The sequence below is a fragment of the Mirounga leonina genome, unplaced genomic scaffold (genome assembly GCF_011800145.1).
Source record: "Mirounga leonina isolate KUSES-001 unplaced genomic scaffold, KU_Mleo_1.0 Mir_104, whole genome shotgun sequence".
Taxonomy (NCBI): Eukaryota; Metazoa; Chordata; class Mammalia; order Carnivora; family Phocidae; genus Mirounga; species Mirounga leonina.
In genome coordinates, this window is record NW_023270231.1 from 17,298,867 (window position 1) to 17,319,485 (window position 20,619).

At 45.4% G+C, this 20,619-nt stretch overlaps 1 long non-coding RNA gene across 5 annotated transcripts in view; it reads left to right on the forward strand.

Annotated features, from left to right (window-relative positions):
* The window catches only part of LOC118016873, a 288,291-nt gene that overhangs the window by 89,049 nt on the left and 178,623 nt on the right, over positions 1-20,619 (forward strand). The window contains exon 6 of one of the 5 annotated variants that reach the window (XR_004680957.1): positions 12,352-16,780. The exons of the other annotated variants lie outside the window; for them this stretch is intronic. This is a non-coding gene — a long non-coding RNA (uncharacterized LOC118016873). The remainder of the gene's footprint in view (positions 1-12,351; positions 16,781-20,619) is intronic. 5 annotated transcript variants of the gene reach the window in all.

Consider the following 20,619-nt stretch of genomic DNA (forward strand, 5'->3'; position numbering starts at 1 on the left):
AGTGTCCATAACTGGGTGTAGACGATCTCAGGGTGCTGAATAAAGGAACACGGCAAGATTCTTGCCCTCTGTTTTCTAATTTCTTCTGAATATTTTTAGTTGATCTGTCATTTTTAGCTTAGAATCATAGGAGGCATGGTTTCATTTAGTTTTGTCACCAGGAGAGCTAAGATAGTTGGTTGTGATCGTGACACAGTGGGGATAAGGGACGAAGAGCACCCCTTTTGTTTTGACTGCTAAGAGCTGAATGTGCAGCCTGGAGACCATGACCGTGTCGGGCCGGCATCTGCGGGCTCATGTGTGAACTTCCCCAACACCTCCCTCTGCTCCGCCTTCCTTTTCCATACCTGTAACTTCAGTCTCTTTTTTGTTAGATTAGATATATTTGTATCAGGTGTCTTCAAATCATTCATCTGTCCATCTCTTCATGTACATAAGAATGATTATGTATATAAAAATATATACAAATATATATAAACATATATAAACATTTGGGAATATCTTCCTGTATCTCGATATGATGTTGGAAACAATCCAGCTTTAACCTTATAATTGGAGGTGGAGTCTCATAAATATTCTATCCAACTGTGTTTAGCTATTATCTTTCAGATTAAGATTAAGAATAAAAAGCAGAGTTTTTTTTTTAAAGGACAAATGTGCTTTCATTGGCTTCGAAACATACTCTTTGTGTATTTTTGACCATACACATTTGCAAATATATGTACGCACCCATATATACAAACATAAATATATTGCACAGTATATTTAGGATTCTGTCATTTTGGCATGATTAGGATTTGTGAGATGTTTTGGTTAGTGGAATGTTCTGGTTAATAGTGAATTTTTTTATGCCATAAAAACTATCAATTAAAACAAGAATGCGATAAAACACCTAACTCTGAAGTTAGACTGTGCAGAATTGGACCTTTCTCTTTCATTCAGGAGGGACTTCACTCTTAGGATGATGCATGTAGCTATGTCAGTGGACTTGATATAAACTATGTAGTTCTGGACCATTCTGTTAAGTTAGAGGAATATATGCCAGAAATTGGAGATGTGTGGTTTTGGGCTGTGTTTTCTACTGATGGCATAATGTTTGAATTTTTTTTTTTTTTACAGTGTTTGAAATTTTTTAAATGAGGTGCCACCATTTAAAAATTGAGAATTCACATAACCTAGATTTGAGGCTAATATTGAGTGACCAGTGGTCCTAGACTCCAGAGGCCCTTCTTGTCTCTCTCACCTCCCTGGTCCCTGGTGGTGTTTGAGATTGCAACTCCTAAACATGTCTTCCTAGCTAATTGCAAGTTCTTAATAAGCAGTGATCAAATTCTTAAAATAACCTGTGTTTTACATCGATTATTTATTTATTTTTCAAAAGAATATCAAATCCATTGTCTCCTGGTTGCAGCCCTGTGGGATAGGCAGAGCAATAGCATTGCATCCACTTCCCAGATGGAGAAATGAGGATTCCTGGACAGGAGATAACACCTTCCATATTTAATGGTCCCTAATGCTCTTCTGGAAGCAGTCTGGAGTCTTGTCATTTATAGATTTATAAAACTTCTTTTGGACTCTTAACTATAGGAAACAAACTGAGGGTTGCTGGAGGGGTGGTGGGTGGGTGGGGGACGGGGTAACTGGGTGATGGGCATCAAGGAGGGCACTTGATGTAATGAGCACTGGGTGTTATATGCAACTGATAAACCACTGAACTAATTAATTGATTTTAAATAAAATAAAAAAAACACCTCTTTTGAGGTTATATACACTCCCCCCAATGAAAATGTATTTGCCGTTTTTTTCTGATTATATAAACAATACATTCTCAAAGTAAAAAAGCTCAATGAATGCAGAAGTGAATAAAAAGAAAGAATTATCTAAACTGTCTTCACACAGAGATAATCACTGTTAATTTGGTAAACTCACTTTAGAACCTCCCTAAACATATCTGTGGATGTTTGTAGATATGTAGGTTTACTTAAATGAAATAATATTAATGATGGGTTTTATAACCTACTTTTTATTTCAGTCAGGAATACATCACAGATAGCTTTCCATATTTGTACACTGAGGTGTATGTATCATTTTTTAAAATTTTATTTATTTGAGAGAGAGCGAGAGCACAAGAGGTGGGGAGGGGCAGAGGAAGAGGGAGAAGCAGACTCTGTGCTGAGCAGGGAGCCCAATGTGGGACTTGATCCCAGGACCCTGGGATCATGACCTGAGCCAAAGGCAAACGCTTAACTGACTGAGCCACCCAGGTGCCCCCTGTATATATCGTTTTTAAAGCAACACTGCATTTTATGTTAGGCACGCACTGAGATATTTTTACCGAGGCATCTTTAATCAGCCATTCAGGATACTTCCACTTTTCCATTATAAAGATGGCTGTAATGAACATCCTTGTATATGTATCTTTGTCTACCTGTTCAGTGAACCAATAAGGGTAAATTCCTAGTTTGAAACTGTGTACCTGTGCACATTTTAACTATTGACAACTCTAGAGAGAATGTTCTTCAAATCCATGTGAGCTCTTGGATTTGAGGAACAAGTTAGTATTGGTGATGTCCTAGTTTCTCTAAGTACAAGCTTTGTGACCCAAGGGCATTACAAAATTTAACAAAGTTTTATTGACCATCTTTTACATATACTAAGCAATATATAAAGGCAAATAAAATATGATTCTGGTCTTTCTTAAGCTTGACCCCTAGTGTAGAAGCACACCCCCTGCCTCCCCCAACAATTAACTATAATACAATATATGTAAGTGCTGAACTTCCAGGAAAATGAGTCAGAAGGCAAAATGGGTAATTATGCCTGGGAAAGTCTGAAGTGATAACATTCCCGCTAAGCCTTGAAGGATGAATAGGGTTACAGCAAGCAGAGATTACCAAAGGCATCTCAGATGGAAAGAAACATGGGACAGCCTGATGGTTCAGAGGTTTGGGGAGATGCATTGGTATCCTGGTAGGGCTGGATCTTAGCAGTGAGATGTGAAGAGCCTTCCTTGGGGAGTGAGTTTGTAAAGACCCCTTGGTCTCATCTTCCTTATTCATGTAGGTCATAATATTGCCTATTTCATAGGGTTGGAGGATTTAAAAAGGTAATGGGTGTAAGGTGCTTAAAATGGTGTCTGGCACATACTAAATGCTCAATAACTGTGGTCCCTTTGATTATTCTTGTCTGTTCCCTTCACAGTTTATCTGAATGCTCCTTTCAGCCGTTAGCTTTCTGAGCGGAAGTCCGGTCATCTTCTGGGACAGTGCTCCTGTGCCCACTCCTCCAGGGGAGTTCTCTGGCCCATCTCCAGCTCCGTGGTGACTGTCCCTGAGACCTCCAGGTTCAGATGTGGAGGGAGAGAGCAAAGAGGCTCACCATATTTGGTTTCAATATTTTAACTCTGAAAAGTTTGTTTCTGTGCTGAGGACTCTTGGACATCAAACTGGACTTCTAATTTGGAAATGTGGAAAATCCATATAATTCAAATATTTTCCATGATGTGCTATAAATTTTTAGGGCCAGACAGTGGTGTTGCCTCAGGGTGATGAAATGGAAAAACCAGTGGTTTGTGTGTGTGTGTGTGTGTGTGTGTGTGTGTGTGTGTGTGTGGCGGGGGGAGACTTTGTTTTGCCACAAGCCACAGCTGTGCAATTTCAGACAATCCCTTCATCTCCCTGAGCTTTAGCTTCATCATGCTATTGATGATGATGATGATGATGATGATGATGAAGAGGAAAAAGAAGAAGCAGAAGCAGCAGAGACATGTGCCAGGCTCTCAACATAGATTATTTAATCGTATTTAATACTTGCCACAACCCTAAGGGGTTGGTACTATTATCCCCATTTTTCTAATGAGGAAACTGTGTCCCAAAAGCAATAACTCAGGTTGCTTAAGACCATATAACTAGTAAATGTTCGAGTCAAGTTCAAATTCAGGGCAATTAACTCTAAAAACCAGTAGTCATCACCGCTGTCTCTCAGTGTTATTTTGTGGGGGGAAATAAAGAGATCTGGTGAGATGACATCAAAGGGTGCTTTAAACTCTACAATCTGCAGTCTATGGAAACGTGCTCCCCACCATCCGAAAGTTGTTGATATTATTGAATACAATGCGGGATCTTTGTCACAAACATGTTGTTCTAGCCCCCTGGCGGAGCAGGGTAGGATGGCACGCACGGAGGATGGAAAGTTGGTGTCATAGGCACCTATATTTACTCTGCCTCAGAGTAGGAAGGGTGGAGGGTACAGTTGCTGTCCACACTCCCTGATGCCCGGTGGGATTAAATTCATCGTTCGATTTGGGAGGTTTTGTTCCTACTGGTTTGAGCCACACCTTCTGAAGAAGTTGCTTTTTATAGACAAGGTTGCTGGGGCGTGTTCTGTAGGCAGAACAGCTCCACAGGCACCTGGGGGCCAGTGAGGACTCAGGAAGGACACCGGTCCTAAGTTAACCAGGTCGTTCGGCTCTTGGAGATACCCTGGTAAAGAGAGGCCAGCAGCTGTGGCTCTCCCTGGCAGGATGGGGTCTGTTCTCAGCCCAAGCCGAGCCGGATTTACTGGCTTATTAGAGAGGGGTTGCTTTATCAGGTTGCGGGGAGGGGGGGACTTTATTTCTGGTCTCTGGACTCACAAACCTGCATGTGAATCCAGGATCTGTCACACTATCTAGTGAGGTACCTGGATGTGAATGTGCTTCCTAACTGAAAAAGGTATTTAGGGATCTTCCTGTCAGTGGGGCTAATTTCTTTCTTTCTTCCTTCCTTCCTTTCTTTCTTTCTTTTTTAATTAATTAATTTTTTTTTTTTATTTTGAGGGAGAGAATGAGATAGAGTGAGCATGAGAGGGGGGAGGGTCAGAGGGAGAAGCAGACTCCCTGCCGAGCAGGGAGCCTGACGCGGGACTCGATCCCGGGACTCCAGGATCATGACCTGAGCCGAAGGCAGTCGCTCAACCAACTGAGCCACCCAGGCGCCCATGGGGCTAATTTCTTAAACTGAGGTGTAACATGCATATTTAAAGTGTAATAATCTTTTTGTGTGTGGTAACATATATGTAACATAATACTTACCATTTTAGCTGTCAGTAAGTACACAATTCAGTGGCATTGGATACATTCACAGAGTTGTGTAGCCACCCCCACTATCCATACCCGAACCTCCTTCATCGTCTCCAGCCAGAACTCTGCCTGTTAAGCAGTAACTCCCTTTTCCTCCCCTCTCCCAGCTGCTGGGAAGCTCTGTTCTACTTTCTGTCTCTGTGAATTTGCCTATTCTAGGTACCTCATAGAGGTGGAGTCATGCAGTATTTGTCCTTCTGTGTCTGGCTTACTTCCCTTAGCATAATGTCTTCAGGGTCCGTCTGCATTGCAGCATAGATCAAAATTTCATTCCTCATAGCTGAGTAATATTCCATTCATTTTTTCCCAACTTTTTTTTTTTACTGTGGTAAAATACATCTAACACAAAATTGATCATCTTAACCATTTTTCAATGGCTAGCGATTATTTTATTTTAATTTTTAAAAACGTTTTTATTTAAATTTCAGTTCGTGAATAGACAGTGTTGCATCGCAACCATTTCTGTGCAGGTCAGTGGCGGTTAAGTACATTCACACCGTCGGGCAGGCGGCACCGCCGTCCGTCTCCAGGACGCTCTTTGGTTTCTCTCACCATCAGACAATCTCTCTCCATTCTCCCCTCCCCACTGCCCCTGGCGACCTCCATCCTCCTCTGTCTCCATGAGTCTGACCACTGGGGGAACCTCATAGAAGTGGAATCGTACAGTGTTTGTCTTTTGTGATTCACTTATTTCACTCCGTGTAACGTCTTCAAGGTTCATTCCTGTTGTAGCAGGTGTCAGAGTTTCCTTCCTTTTTAAGGCTGAATAATATTTCATTGTATGTATGCACTACATTTTGTTTTTCTGTTCATTGGTTGGTGGACACTTGGGTCATTTCCACCTTCAGGCTATTGTGAATAATGCTGCTGAGAGTATGGGTGTGCAAATATCTGATTGGGTCCCTGCTTTCACTTGTTTTGGAACTATACCTCGGTTTAGAGTTACCAGGTGGAATGTCCCAATCTTAAATATACAACCCGAAGTTTTACATATGTTCATGTTTGTGGAACCACCACTCAGATCAAGATATAGAATATTTCCATTACTCCAGAAGGTTCCCTCATGCTCTCTGACAGGCCATCGTTGCTCCTCTCCCCAAGGTAACCATCATCATTCGTTCATATTCACAGCCTCAGGGTTCTTCACTGGCCAGGTTTAGAGACTCTGGAGGGTTAAACAGGGCTAATGGATGAAAGGGGAAAACACACACACACATGTGCACACACATGCACACGTACACTTGTACACACTCACAGCTGGTCTCTCTGTCATCTTGTAGCCAAAGGAACACTTCTGATCCAGCTTTTCTTTCTTTTTTTATTTATTATTTATTTTTTTAATTTTTTATTTATATTTATTATTTATTTATTTATTTATTTTTTAAATTTTATTATGTTATGTTAGTCACCTTACATCATTAGTTTTTGATGCAGTGATCCACGATCCATTGTTTTCGTATAACGCCCAGTGCTCCATGAAGTACGTGCCCTCCTTAATACCCATCACCGGGCTAACCAATCCCCCCTCCCCCCTCCCCTCTAGAACCCTGTTTGTTTCTCAGGTCCATAGTCTCTCATGGTTCATCTCTCCCTCCAATTCCACCCCCCTCATTTTTCCCTTCCTTCTCCTAATGTCCTCCATGCTATTCCTTATGTTTCACAAATAAGTGAAACCATATGATAATTGACTTTCTCTGCTTGACTTATTTCACTTAGCATAATCCCATCCATGTCAATGTAAAAGTTGGGTATTCATCCTTCCTGATGGCTGAGTAATATTCCATCGTATATATGGACCACATCTTCTTTATCCATTCATCTGTTGAAGGGCATCTCGGCTCTTTCCACAGTTTGGCTATTGTGGACATTGCTGCTATGAACATTGGGGTGCATATGGCCCATCTTTTCACTACATCTGTGTCTTTGGGGCAAATACCCAGGAGTGTAATTGCTGGGTCATAGGGTAGCTCTATTTTTAAATTTTTGAGGAACCTATAAGCTGCCAAGACTGAAACAGAAAGAAATTGACAACCTGAATAGGCCAATAACCACTAACGAGATTGAAGTGGTGATCAAAAACCTCCCAAAAAACAAGAGTCCAGGGCCCGATGGATTCCCTGGGGAATTCTACCAAACATTCAAAGAAGAAATAATACCTATTCTACTGAAGCTGTTTCAAAAAATAGAAACAGAAGGAAAACTTCCAAACTCATTCTATGAGACCAGCATTACCTTAATCCCCAAACCAGGCAAAGACCCCATCAAAAAGGAGAATTTCAGACCCATATCCCTGATGAATATGGATTCCAAAATCCTCAACAAAATCCTAGCTAATAGGATCCAACAATACATTAAAAGGATCATCCACCACGACCAAGTGGGATTTATCCCCGGGATGCAAGGGTGGTTCAACATTTGCAAATCAATCAATGTGATAGAACACATTAATAAGAGGAGGGAGAAGAACCATATGGTCCTCTCAATTGATGCTGATCCAGCTTTTCATTTAGGCTTTTTGGTTTCTTGACTTCCGAGATATTTTTACGGAACACAATGATTCTCGACTCCTTAACTTTTTGAGGAGGGAGGATAGACTTGGATGTCCAAGAAAGTCATCTTGCTGGGGTGGATTTTGAATTCCTGGGTCTGAAAATGTTGTCAGTGAGAAATGAGCCTCTGAAATGAAGGAGCCCCCCTTGTAAGAGGTGAGAAGGAACAGGGCTGCCTCCTGTAGGACAACACCTCCTGTTGGCAGCTGTTGACGGAGGAGGCCTCCGAAGATTCTGGGTGCTGGAGCTGGAGCAAGGAGGCTTCGGGAGATCGAGGCCCTTAAAGGTAGGGTGAGTCATGAAGAATACAGAGGAGCAGAGGAGACACAGGAAGCCTCTGGGGTCTGGGGCTGCCTCCACAGCGTCTGTGCTTCTCACTGCCTGTCTGCTCTTCTCCCCCTCCCGTCTGTCTGGGAAACCTCACCCTCTGTGTATCTCTTCTCTGATAGCATTGGCTGCCTCATGGTTTGGGCTTGTCATGAGGCCCTGTAACCCAGCTCTCCCTCCCAGACCCTTTCAGCTCCACTCCCACCAATTGCTGCCATATCATCTCAGGCTATTCTGGTTCAGATTCCAGTTGGAGAAGACATGTGTGGTCTGGCTCCTCTTGTCATGTCAAGCTGAGCCAGAGTTAGCTACTCAGCCTGGGATGCGCTGCCTCTGGTCAGGACCTTTTCCCCACTCCAGGGCAGTGCAGGGGCCTGCAGGCAGGCCTCAGGGATGGGGTGGCCTTGGCAGGCATCCTGTTGACCATGCCCAGCCTCTCACCTTCAGGGTATCATTCCCACCTCACAGCAGAGGTGGCTGAGGCCAGGGAGGTCATGTGACATGTTTAGCCCAACACATAGCCTGAGTTGATGGTGAGGGTGGGTGTTGATGTTGGTGGTTGGAGGTGAGGTGGGGTGAATGGGGAAAAAGGAATGGAGGGATTTAAGATCAAATAGAAGGCAGTGTTGTTCTCATTATTTCTGTCTTCTCATATGTCCACGGAGTCTCTCCTGCCTCTGGATTCCTATGGATCTCAGTGAATTCTCTGTGAATGGTGTCCATCACTCCCAGTATAGTTATTACTTCCAGCATGGTTGTTATATATTTATCTGTTTTATTGAGATATAATTGACATATAACATTGTGTAAGTTTAAGGTGTACGACCTATTGGTGTGATACATTTATATGTTGCAGTGTGATTCCTATCATGGCATTGGCTAACACCTTTACTCCCATAATTATTTCTTCTTTGTGGTGAGAGCAATAAAGATCTAATATCTTAGTGTTTTTGAAGCTTATCATGCAGTATTATTGACTGTAATCGCCATGCTGTGCATTAGATCTATAGAACTTATTTATCTACTAGTTGGAGTGTGTATCTTTAAACACCATCTCCCAAATTCCACCATCCCCCGCCCCTGGTAGCCACCATTCTGCTCTGTTTTTATGAGTTTGGCTTTTTTAGATTTCACATATAAGTGATGCCATGCAGTATTTGTCTTTCTCTGATTTGTCTCACTTAGCATAATGCCCTCAAGGTCCATCCATGTTGGGTTGTCCTTGGGCAGTAGCAAGCTGGGGGGGTGCAAAAGAACTGGGGTCCATGCCCATTCCATGCACCCCAGAACTGGGGTGCTCAATGGAGATGGGTTATTCTGCATTCTCTGTCCCTTGGGAAAAATGCTGGGACTTTGTTCCCACATCCATCCCTCCCCATACCTCTCCCCAGCTTCTGGGGGAAGCTGTAGAGTTTCTGTCTTGAAAACTCGGGTCATTCGTGCCCAGCCAGATTGGGACCCTGGCACAGTCAGACATTGCTTGCTCTTTTGTGAGTGGCCACTGTCTCTGAGACCCACATCTTGTGTCTCCAGCTCCAGACCTGGAGTCAGGAAACCTGAATTCTAGTCCTGAGTCTACTGTCGAATCATTTAAGCTTCCTGTCCCTGATGAGGCAAGAGGCTCAGCAGGTTTTCTGAGGTATTTGTGGAGTGCCAATGGTTTGCCCACAGCAGTGTCCCGGGCTGTTGGGAAAAGTAAGCCAAGGTGAACCTAAACCAGCTGCTCCCTCTGCCCTTGGGGACTCTGCAGTTGTGCACAGACATGGGACTCAGACGCAGGAAGCTCTCCCTGGCCTCAGAGCTCAGGGCTGGGAGCATCTGCTGTGGGCCAGGCCTCATGCCATGCACTCCGTTTGCAAGCTCGCTTATTCCTGCCCACACTGGAGGCTGGTATCTTAGCCCCCACTACTAGATGTGGGATCCTGAGGCCCAGAGGCTTGGAGTGAATTGCCCAGGGCTGTGGAGCTGATGAAGCAGCAGAGCCGGCATCTGGACCCCGGCCTCCCTGCACCTCTGTGCCCTTCCTCTTCATTCAGCCGACTACGAATTCTTCTCTGCTTTCTAGCTTCCATATGACCCATCTCCTTTGTGGGGAAGGAGGTCGTGGGGGACAGGAGTATTAGACAAACAAACAAACAAACAAGTAAGGAGGATTGGAGCCCAGGGAGCCCGCCCAGACCCTGCTGCTGCTGGACGTGGAGACTGTCTCAGTTCTGGTTCCTTGGGGGGAAAAGAGTTGTTGAATATTGTGAGTGTCAAGATTTTGTTTTTCTTGTGTGGGCGGTGGGGCAGGGCGAGTCTTCTCCATGATGCACTTGCGTGTTCATTGAGGAAATATTTATCAATGTGTGAGCCACACGGAGCTGAGAGCCAGACAAAGATTTGGGTCAATGATTTCTTGAGACGCCTCCAGTCTAGAACACAGCAGTGGCGATCCTGTAGGAAGGGATGTGATTTTTATCTCATGAGAAATAATAATAGTGGTAATAATGACAGTATTTTTTTTTAAAGATTTTATTTATTTATTTGACAGAGACAGAGATAGCGAGAGTGGGAACACAAGCAGTGGGAGTGGGAGAGGGAGAAGCAGGCTTCCCGCTGAGCAGGGAGCCTGATGTGGGACTCGATCCCAGGACCCTGGGATCATGACCTGAGCCGAAGGCAGACGCTTAACGACTGAGCCACCCAGGCGCCCTAATGACAGTATTAATAGCAGCCACATGTCTGGCTCTGCCCCTCCTGTTCTGTATGTGTTAACTCATGGTTAGAGCACCCCTGAGAGGGAGGTTTTGTTATGTCCCATGTTTCATAGGTGAGGAAGCTGAATCGAGAGGCAGGTGACTCGTTCAGAGTAAGTTGGAAGCAGGCATTGGAACCCCAGCACACAGGCTCCAAAGTCCACTCTGTAAGCACAGCTGCACTCTGCCTCTCTCCGTGCCCCAAGCGCTCAGAAAACCAAGTTCACTCCCAGCTGGGGGGGTGGGAGGAGTCTGAGCAGGCTTCTGGGAGGAGGGAGCTTTGAGTTGGCCGGAGGTGGGGGGAGGAGGGGGCTTCCCCTTGTGGACATGTAGGGAGCACCACTCCAGGCCCCTGGGAAGCCCTTCACCCCCCTCACGCCCTCTGTGGCAGGAACTGAAACTGATGTTTTATTTCTCCAAAGAGCTGCACCATTTCACATAAGTACACTAGCGTGGACAGTCATAAATTGGCTACACCTTGGGGTGCCTGGGTGGCTCAGTCGTTAAGTGTCTGCCTTCGGCTCAGGTCATGATCCCAGGGTCCTGGGATCGAGCCCCGCATCGGGCTCCCTGCTCAGCGGGAAGCCTGCTTCTCCCTCTCCCACTCCCCCTGCTCGTGTTCCTGCTCTTGCTATGTCTCTCTCTGTCAAAAAAATAAATAAAATCTTAAAAAAAAAAAAATTGGCTACACCTTTAAAAATGTCGCCTGTAGCAAACGTACATGGGATCCCAGAAATTGATCCTGTGATGCATTTGAAGGCCTTCATTGCTCCTACATCTCCTTCAACTCCTGGGAGTGACTATGTGTGCTTGTATGGTAGGACAGGATAAATGTGAGGGATTGGGGGGTTTTCACTCTGTCCTTTGATTTGGAACCCTTTGGAGCACTCGTGTTTATTTTTTTATTTTTTTTTAAAGATTTTATTTATTTATTCATGAGAGACAGAGAGAGAGAGAGAGAGAAGCAGAGGGAGAAGCAGGCTCCCAAGGAGCAGGGAGCCCGATGCGGGGCTCGATCCCAGGATCCTGGGATCATGACCTGAGCCGAAGGCAGACGCTTAACCGTCTGAGCCACCCAGGCGCCCCGTGTTTATCTTTTGAAGGCCAAAATGTGTCAGATCATTCTGCCTCGCTCCCTAGGGTCACGGATCTCCCTCCCTCCTGCGTGCATGTCGGTGTGTGGTGTCTCCTCCGGGCTAAGCACCACGTGAGGTGCTGACATCTGGAGGGAAAGACACTTCCTGACCACAGCGAGGGTAGAGGCCAGTGGGGAGAGTGGTGCAGTCAGGTTATCTTAAACCAAGGTCATACTCACTTAGAGGCCGGGGCCGGGGTGGGCTTCAGTTTTGGGGGTGGTGGCAGGCCTCCAGGGGAGGTGAATGTGGCTGACTCACCAAGGACAGGCAGGCAGATAAGGTGGCGTTGCATGTTCCAGGAGTCAGAGAATCAGCGCACTGGAGCGGGCTGTGAGCGGTGACAGGAGGTGACACTAAATGAGGGGTAGGTCACACACACCTCAGTCCCCATTCTTCCCCCCAGGTGAGGCAGGAAATGCAGGTTCTGACGACCCCTTAGGGTGCCTGGGCCCTGGTTTCCCTTTTTCCTCTCTCCCCACCAGCCTGAGACAGTGGCAGAACCCACAGCAGAAGCCAGGCCATGGCAGCAGTAAGTGGAATTTCTTCATGTGTCGAGAGCAGCAACTGGAGAGACTTTGGAAGTCCACTTGAAAGAAGGCTCCAATGGAGAAACAAATGCATATTTTGTCTTATTTTTTTGTAAAATGGATTACAGAGGAGCGATTCCCTGATGCACCACATGCGGACACATCCTGTTCCTGACGTGGGATGGGCAGAGCCCCTTCTCCCAGTGCAGCCCCTCCTCAGATTCCATGAGCAGGTTGCTCTGAATTCTTACTGTTTCCCATCAAGGTTGCACTCAGCCCTGTGATACGAGCCAGGTTCTTTCCCCATGCTCAGCTGCCGAGTTCAGCACTGTCTGGAGAGACCAGGCAGAGGGGTTTTCTGGGAAGGAGGACATAAACCAGAGAAAGCCCAATCAGAGGAGCAGAACCTCTGCTCTAGAGTGAGGGAAAATTTTAGGTATCTGACCTTGCGCAGTTGTGGGAGCTGGTGCAACAGATGCTCTATAAGGCATTGCTTCTGCATCTGGTGCTGGGCCTGAAGTCAGCAGGCCTGGCAGTCAGAGAGAAGGTGGATGGGAAGTGGGGGAAGCCAGGGCAAGCTTGGATCCCCCAAGGATGGGCTGGACTTGGAGGGCTGCTTGGGACCCATGAGGATGGGACGGCAGCATCTCCAAGGACAAGCTGGGACTGCACCAGTCTCATCCACCTCCAAACACCCCACCTCCAAGCTGGGGATGCCCTGCAGGAGAAGTGGGTGCCCTTGGCCATGGAGCAACAGGCCTGGCCCAGGACGCAGAGAAGCCGAAGGAGGAAGTCCAGCGCGAGCCTGCCTGCCGCCTCACACCACCAAGGCTGGTGAGTGTGAGCTCCGCAGCGGCACTTGACCCCGCGCTGCCTTCGGAGCCGGAACGTGGCTGCAACTTCCAGTTGCCTTCCAGGTCTCGCACGAGTTTCTCTTGTGGCCCAGAGTCAGACAGACACGGAAGAGAATGCTGGGAAAGTTGTTCCAGCTTGGCTAAATTGCCACAGTACAAACTTGTCATTGCTTGGGGTGACTCCAAGCACAATCCACTCTCTCCCTATGACCTGTGGTTAGCTTCTCCTGAATTTTCTAAGGGCAAACACCCCTCAGCTCCGTGCAGGCCACGGAAAATAACACCATGACTGCCACTTTGCTCCCAGTGATGACACAGCTCCATTTCCCGTGAGGAAAACATACCCTTCCTATCACTGACACATTAACCCTGTTCCACATGGAGCGGTAACCCTGGCAGGAGACGGAGTGGCTTGTCTTCAGCATGAAGAGCCCTCCACATTAGCTCAGAGTCCTTCCGGTAGTTTCTTCACGATGCCCGCATTTCTGCCTGCGAGGCTCCCTGCGGACTACTATCCCAGCTGCCTGTACTGGTTCATTTGCTGTGTCAACTCGACTAGCACAGTAACGCGCACCCCGTTCCACCCGCCTGTCTGGCCTGTGCTGAAGACAGATGGGTCCTGGAGAATGACTGGGGGTTATCATGAGCTTAAGCAGGTGGGGACTCCACTTGCAGCTCAAGGGCCAGATGTAGATTCCTTGCTTGGGCACATTCACACATCCCCTGGTACCTGGTACGCGGTCATCCATGCGGTGAGCGCCTTTGTCTCCTTCCCCGTCCATCAGGCCGGCCAGAGGCTGGAAGTGCACATTCCCTGTCCTGCCTCAGCGGCGTATCAGCTTTCCCAGCCTGGGTCATTATCGAGGGTGCAGGAGTCTCGATTGCCTTTCCATTCCACAGGACATCACCCTGGGCCGGTACGTGGATGACGTGGTGCTGATTGCACCTCGTGAGCGAGATGTAGCAACTACTCTAGGCTCATGGGAAGACTTCTGCTTGTCAAGGATGGGAAATAAATCTCACTAAAATTCAGGGATTGTTTACCTCAGTGAAATTTCTAGGGGTCCAGGGGCGTGGGGCGTGTGGAGATATTTTTTCTAAGGTGAAGGACAAGCTGTTGCATCTGGCGTGTCCTCCAACCAAGAAAGAGGCACAACGCCTAGTGAGCCTCTTTGGATTTGGGGGGCAGCACATTCCTGATTTGGGTGTGTGGCTATGGGGCTCATTTACAGAGTGACCCCCAAAACTGCTTGGTTCGAGTGGGGCCAGGAACAAGAATAAGAGAAGGCTCTGCAGGAGGCTCGGGCTGCTTTGCAAGCTGCTCTGCCACTTGGGCAGACGACCCAGCAGATTCCGTGGTGCCTGACGTGGCAGTGGCAGAAGGGGATGCTGTTGGGAGCCTGTCGCAGGGCCCTCAAGGGAAATCACGGCACAGGCCTTTAGGATTTTGGAGCAAAACCCTGTGTCATCTTCTGCAGATAACTGCTCTTCTTTTGGGGAACAGCTCTTAGGCTGCCACTTGTTCTTAGTACTTAACCATGGGCCATTAAGTTCTGTAGGACCTGAGGTGCCCATCAAAAACTGGCCGTTATTTGACCCACCAAGCCATAAAGCTGGGCGTGCACAGCAATATTTCATCGTCAGGACAGAAGTGGTATATACATGATTGGGCCCAAGCAGGTCCTGGAGGCACGAGCAAATTACACGATGAAGTGGCCCAAATGCCCTCAGTGGTCACTTCTGTTACACCACCTTCTGTCTCCCGTGGCCTTCTGAGGAACTCCCTATCATCAGTTGACAGAAGAGAAGGCTTGGGCCTGGTTTACAGATGATTCTGCACAAAATGCAGGCAAAACCCAAAAGTGATGAGCTGCAGCACTAAAGCCCTTTTCTGGGCTATTCCTGAAGGACAGTGGTGAGGGGCAGTCCTCCCAGTGGGTAGATCCTTGAACAGGGCACCTGGTTGTTCACTTTGCTTAGAAGGAGAAGTGGCCAGATGTACAATTATATATTGATTCATGGGCTCTGGCCAATGGTTTGGCTGGATGATCAGGGACTTGGAAGGAACATGATTAGAAAATTGGTGACAAAGAAATTTGGGGAAGACTTATATGGGTAGACTTCTCTGAATGGGCAAAAAACATGAAGATATTTGTGTCCCATATGAATGCTCACCAGAGGGTGACCTTAGCCGAGGAGGATTTTGATAATCAAGTGGCTAGGATGATCTGTTCTGTGGATACCAGTCAGCATTTTTCTCTAGCCACATCTGTTAATGCCCAATGGGCTCATGAACGAAGTGACCATGGTGGCAGAGGTGGAGGTTATGCATGGGCTCAACCACATGGTCTTCAACTCACCAAGGCCTGGCTGTGGTCACTGCTGGATGCCCAGTCTGCCAGCAACAGACACCAACACTGAGTCCCTGATATGGCATCATTCCCCAGGGTGGTTGGTAAGCAGCTACCTTGGTGGCAATTTGATTACATTGGACTACTTCCATTGTGGAAGGGACAGCATTTTGTCCTTACTGGACTGGACACTCTGGACATGGATTTGCCTTCCCTGCATACAATGCCTCTGCCCAAACTATCATCCATGGACTTTACCGGATGCTTTATATACCATCATGGTATTCCACCCAGCACCGCTTCTCGTCAAGGTATTCATTTCACAGCAAAAGAAGTGTGGTAATGGTCCCAGGCTTGTGGAATTCACTGGTATTACCATGTTCCTCACTATCCTTAAGCAATTGTCTTTTTAAAAAGATTTATTTATTTATTTATTTATTTGAGAGAGCGAGAGAGAGTGCAGGGGAGCAGCAATGGGAGAGGGAGAGAGAGAATCTCAAGCAGGCTCGATACCCAGCACAGAGCCCAACTTGGGGCTTGATCTCACTCCACCGAGATCATGACCTGAGCTGAAATCAAGAGTCAGACTCTTAACCGACTGAGCCACCCGGGTGCCCCAGCAACAGTCTTGATAGAATGGCCTTTGGAAGACTCAGTTACAGTAATAGTTGGCAATACCTTGTAGGAGATTTGTAGGGCTGGGTCAGGGTTCTTCAGAAGGCTGGATATGCTCTGAATCAACATCCAGTATGTGCTGCTATTTCTCCAATAGCCTGGATTCATGGGTCCAGGAATCAAGGGGTGGAAATGGGAATGGCTCCACTCACTGTTACTTCCAGGGACCCACTAGCAATATTTTTGCTTCTTGTTCCCGCAACTTTGTGCTCCACTGGCCTAGAGATCTTTTTTTCCAGAGGGAGGAATACTTCCACCAGAAGACACAACAATGATTCTGTTGAATTGGAAGTTAAGACTGCTACCTGGCCACTTTGGGCTCCGCATACTTCTGAATCAAGAAGAGAGTTATGGTGCTGGCTAGTGTGATTGATTCTGATTACCATGGATAAATTGTACTACTGTTCCACAGTGGAGGGAAGGAAGAGTATGTCTGGAATACAAGAGATCCCTTACCATGCCCTATGATTAAGGCCTATGGAAAACCACAGCAACCCAATCCAGGTAGGACTACTAATATCCCAGACCCTTTAAGAATGGTGGTTTGGGTCACCCCACTAGGAAAAGAACCACAACTGGTTGAAGGCAAAGGGAACACAGAATGTGTAGAAGAAGATAGTTATAAATACCAGCTATGACCACGTGACTAGTTACAGAAACAAGGACTAAAATTGTCATGAGTATTTTCTCCTTATTTTGTTGTAAATATGTGTATCTATTTATCTAATATGTATCTCAAATGTCTTTGTTATGTCTTTGTTTTCTTTTCTCTCTTATTCCCTTATCATATAATGTAAGATGTATTGACTTTATATCTTAGTCCTTAAGTATTACTAATTTTACATCATAGGTTTAAGTTATGGGATATCAAGAAGAGTAAACATCACACAAGGACTTTACCTCCTCTTTGGGGGAAGGGGTTAGTGCATTTTTGGTTGTATGCAGCGTAGTTATCATGTTAGGTGGAATTATGTTATTGGTGATGTCTTTATTTGTAAGACAGTCCTCCTTGGGCCCTTGCTCCCTCTCAACCTTCTCTTTTCCCACTCACCTCTCACGCACCCTCCTAGAGCTCCTTTTGTCTCCTCGGACCCTTTGAACTTTGCACTTGCCCTTCCCTCCTCCTTGACCACTAGATAAAGTGGCCTCCCCAGTTACTCATTGGCTTTTCACCTGTTTATTGCCCTCCCAGCTCTCAACAGTCTCTATTTGTTTGTTTCTCTATGTGTTTGTTACCTGTCTCCCCTACTAGAATGCAGCCCCTTGAAGGCTCAGCCTTATCTTCCCTATTGACTGCGGTTGGTCATCTTGCCTAGCAGATGTTGAAAGTCCTCAATAAACATTCAAATTGTTGAGTGGAGAATGTGGTGATGCAGTGGAGAACTTGTGACAAACATGGGTGCAGATCAGTGGGCGGGGGAGGGGGTCAATGATTCTGTTGGTCAACCACACCATGGGATACCTGCTGGCTCAGATCCCAAACAGGCACTTGAAAGCTTGCAGTGCAACTTTTTACTATGAGAGCAAATATCACAAATCTGATATTCCAAATGAATACCCTGGTTGTAGGAGTAATTTCTCATGCCAGTAATCATAGTATGAGTAGCACATGTTTATTGAGTGTTTACTATGCACCCAACTTTGGCTGTGTAATAAACAAACACAGAATCTCAGGGGTGTTCATCTCATACATCTGCAGGTCAGCTGAGATTTGCCTGATCTACATGGGGCTCGGCTGTGTTGGGCTCTGGCTGTAGTTTGGTTCCAGATCTATTCCATGTGATGCTCATCCTCCTTATATTAGCTGGTTCTTTGGGCCAAGGCAGGATCACAAGAAGGCAATGCCAGTTATGCAGGCACATTTTAAGCCATTGCTAGCATCTCATTGGCCAAAGCCAGTGACATAGTCAAGACCAAAGTCAAGAGCAGGGGAGGTTCCCCCATACCCCCTGAAGCCATGTAAGGGTTGGATGTATAACACTACCACAGGCGCATGGAGAAATGTGATCAGTATCTCAGTTTTTGTCAGGTGTGTAACTTAATCTACCAACAACCCTGTAAGGGTTATTATTATTGTATTACTATTATATTATTACATATTATAGTATTTGCTGTATTATGTTATATTTTATTATACTATGTTATACTATCATATACAGCATAGTATATATAAACTTGTATATAGTATAATATATATAAGCATAATATAACATAGTGTATAACATATATAATATGTATAACATATAATGTATAGTTAATATATGTTTTTATATGTAATATATACTACAATATATAGTATAATATCATATATGTAGTGTAATATATCATGTATACATATACATTATGTATTATGTATAATATACATGTATATATTTTATGTTATACTACATAATACAGTTTAATACAGTTAATGTATATATAGTATATATGCAGTATATTATACTATTATAGTACCTCTAATATATACTATATAGTATAATGTATAATGGTATGTACAGTACTGTATACTATATAGTATATATAGTATACTGCAGTATATTATATATTTATGTATATATTATACTATACTACTAATAGTATAGTGTATATATTTTGTATTATATCATTATCCCACAAGTTTTATTATTATCCTCTTTCTGCAGGTAAGTGTTGAGAAGATTTGCACAGGGTCACACAGTGAGAGACAGAGCTGGAGTCTGGACCCAGGATGTCAGACTCTAGAGCTTAATCACAGCCCATGCTGCCTTTCATTATTTTGATAAAAGAAGCAAAGTGCCTCCCAATTGAGATGCAAGAAATGTTGGATGCTGGTGTCCTTGCATCTCAAGTTCATGTTCTTTGCTCTGCCTACTTGCTGGTGTCTTACAGTGTGCCTTGGTCTGGTATTTGTACAAAGCCCTCTTTTCCTCTCATTAAGATGTGCACACCCAGGGCTTCATCTCTGCAAAGTCTCTAATACCCCAGGAGTCAATGGCCAGTAATGACTTAAGAGATAATTTTCTTGCATTTCCAAGACCCTAAATCTAAAGGCTTGACCGATGTGGGAATTTTAGACTCCAGGCAGACTCATGGGAGAGGGAGTAGGAGATAAGGAAGCTTTTTGGGATCCTTAAATCACTTTCAAATGGGAAGTTTATTTTCTTGCCTGGAACATTTTCAAAAGAGTCAAGATTTCCTTAGCATTTAGTCCATGGTAATCTTGCAGAGAGCAAGAGAGTGAGATGGAGAGTAAAGAGAGCAAGAAGCCTCAAGATTGATGCTCTGGGTCCGCATACATAGATATGCACTTACATAAAAGCATTCCATGCTGTGCAGAGGGCAAAGCCACTGCCTGCCGAGAATCTGCTTCAATTATGATGGAACATTTCATCCATCATTTGGCATATTCTCTAACCAGAGGTCTTTCGGCACAAGACAGGCTGGTGGGAAAGGGATCTGCGTGGAGGACTTAATGCCATGCCCTGTTCTGTGTGCATCTGTGTTTATGTGTTTATAGAAAAATTCAATACTTAATTGTATGCTTGGCCTGCTCACCACTGGTTTCTAAAAGAGGCTTTCTGTAGCCTTGGTTAGGTTTGCTCATATCTCATAAAAGCCATAACTTGACTGTGGGCTCCCAGAACTTATCCTGTGGAGACGGGGCTAGCAGTCACCTGGGAGGGTTTGAAGTTCTGGAAGACCCACTTTGCTGAGAATTACTGGTCCTCTTCCTAGCATCCATTTCCCTTCCTCCTTCCTAAAAGGACTCTAAATTTTCCAGCATGTGGTTTGGCTGGCCCCATCCCCAGGTCCAGAGTGGATCTTTATCAGTTGAAGGCAATTAGCTTAATTACTGCTACTTTGAATTGGTTCAGGACTGGGAATGTGGTGTGAGTGGCTCTAATAAGAGGAAGCCCAGGAGTTCTTTGAAGTTTGGGGGAAAGAGAAACTCTCTCCCCATTAAGATGTGAATGAGAAGGATGAACTGTGTTATAGCTCTCTCGTGACTGTCAGAGGAGTCAGCCTTAGGATGAAGCTGACGCTGGGGTAGGTCCATAATGAGATGGAAGGAAATGGATGCTGAGTGACATTGTTTAGCTCCTGGATCAGACCATACCTGAAACCTGTATACCTCCAAAATCTTTAGTTCCTTTAAAGGTTGAGTCTTGGTTGGGTTTTCTGTTACTTGGAACTAAAATAACCTGCACTGTTAAACCCAGCCAGCCAAAATGTTATCCTTTCCTGGTCTGCTCTGGTACTGGAAACATCTACTAACGAAATCCTAGCTCTGGGACAAATCATGCTACCCAAAAGACCTCATGAAGCACTTTAAAACATTACCCTGGAATTCCAACTCATCCCAA